Genomic DNA, 2,614 nt, shown 5'->3' with positions numbered 1-2,614 from the left:
ATTCCAGCTGTTGACTTGTCATCTCCAGCTGTCATTCATGATGTGATGATTTCATCCTTATCTTCAAATCTTCATTGCATGCTTGGATGAAGTGCCGAAAAATCTTCTAAATGTTGATGACCAGAGGATCGATGAGATTGCTCTTTCCATCGCATCCTAGGACTGTCCATTGGTCCTCTCGTTGAACTGTCCATCGGTCCTCTGGTTGAACTCCAGACTTAGTCGTTTCTGCCTTGATGTCTTCATTGGTCTTCTGGTTCTTCATCACTTATTGTTTTTCATTACTTTTTACATTATGAATTGTGAGGTTTAACAACGTTGCTCAGCCGGAGAGTTTTGTGGATCAGTCAAAGTCGGATCATGTTTACATCCTCGACCGAGCTCTTTATGGTCTTAAACAAGCTCCGAGAGCCTGGTATGACATCTTATCAGAATTTCTGGTAAAGTAGGCTTCTCGAAAGATAATATTGACACAACCCTTTTCATTAAAAAGGAAAAGTCGGATATTATTTTGATACAAATTTATGTAGACGATATAATATTTGGATCTATGAACCCAAAATATTGCAAAAACATTTCTGCCTTAATGGTTTCGCATTTTAAAATGAGCATGATGGGTGAGATGAACTTCTTTTTAGGTCTTCAAGTAAAAAAATTATCTTCGGGTATCTTTATCTGTCAAACAAAATATATTTTTGATATCCTGAAGAAATTTAATTTGGAAAACTGTTCATCTATCAAAACACCTATAGTTCATGGAACGAAAATAGATGTTGATCCGTCTGGAAAAGCTGTAGATCAGAAAACATATAGAGGCATGATTGRTTCTTTAATGTATTTGACGTCTTGTAGACCTGATATTATGTTTTCAACACATGTTTGTGCCAGATATCTGGCTAATCCAAAGGAGTCCCATTTAAGTGCCATTAAGCGCATTTTTCGTTATCTAAAAGGGACTGCTAATCTTGGACTCTGGTATCCCAAGGGTACTAGTTTTGAACTAACTGATAGCTTACTCAGATGCAGACTATGCAGGTTGTATGTTGGATAGGAAAAGCACTTCGGGACATCTACAATTTCTAGGAGACAAATTAGTCAGCTGGGCGTCAAAGAAACAGAACTGCGTGTCCATATCTACTGTCGAAGCAGAATATGTAGCTGCTGCGAGCTACTGTTCTCAAGTTTTATGGATGCAGACACAGCACAGAGACTACGAGTTTTATTTTAACAAAATTCCCATTATTGTGATTCTAAAAGTGCAATTGCTATTTCCTGTAATCATGTTCAACACACAAAGACCAAACATATAGATATCTGGTATCATTTTATTAAAGATCATGTAGAAAAAAGAACCATTGAACTATATTTTGTAAATACATAATTTCAATTAGCTGACTTATTTACGAAAGCTTTAGATGAAAAATGCTTTAGCTTTCTCGTATCTAAGTTAGGGATGCTTAATTTGAAAATTTGAATTTTTATTAAAAACAGTTCAATTTATTGAAGATCATCCCTTGAGCGGTTTATTCTTAAATCGATCATCCCTTGAGCGGTTTATTCTTAAATCGATTGACTCTTGAGCGGTTTATTCTTAAATCGGATGACCCTTGACCGGTAATCTTCTAAATCACCTACGTCTTGAGCGATTTATTGTCCGGATTATCACTTGGTTGATTTCATATTCTCTAAATCAGACACCTCTTGTCCGATTTATCCTAATCCGGATAAGTCTTTAGCGGTTTAGAATTTGAACAGTTTTTGACTTTGATTATAAATATTCGATTCATTTTTTCACTTCACTTTTTACGTTTACCATAAATTGAGTGTTACTATTCATCATCGTCTCCGGTTGTCACTTTGCTGTTAAATCGCTCAATGTAATACCCCATAGCACACATTGCATGTGACATATACTTCATACATAGAAATACGTATTTATACACCACATAGGTCCCTTAGTACAATAAGTTACCAGTATAAAATACATGGTCCAAAAATTCAAAATACAATTCGTACACTAATCCAATTACATCTATCAAAACTATACGAGCTAACAATAGATCTTCACGCAGATAATCATATAGGGAAAATATTACATTTTTCCCTTCCCCTTACCGACAGCACTTCCTGCGATACATATTTAAAATTACAAAACGAGGGTTAGACCGAAAGGTCTAGTGAGTTACCCTATTAAAGTCATTGCAGGGTGAAAATCACCAAAACTTTTATATAAAACAACTTTTCATATATATAACAAATATATGAACAAGTAAGAACACAATATTAATACCTTTCACATTCAAAGCTAATAATTTCTGTTTGTAAATAATATATCAACACTAAACAGGTTTATAATAACCAAATTAACATAGTGCCACTTTTAAACCTTTTTATATTCAAACAAGGTTTATACAAAGTTTCAGGCCAAACCTATTATCCCCTTCCCTATAACATTCAGACTATGATTTCCGATAAGAACCTAGATCCTAAATCTTTAAATCACAAAGAAATAAAGATTCTAGACCACAGTACTCTTAAGGGATATAATAGTAAGAGTTATATTATATAACACACACATGTAATTGCCACCCTTATATCGAAATGTACACCTCTC

This window comes from Cynara cardunculus, assembly GCF_001531365.2.
Source record: "Cynara cardunculus var. scolymus isolate 2C chromosome LG 14, CcrdV1, whole genome shotgun sequence".
NCBI lineage: Eukaryota > Viridiplantae > Streptophyta > Magnoliopsida > Asterales > Asteraceae > Cynara > Cynara cardunculus.
This window is presented reverse-complemented; position numbering follows the sequence as displayed.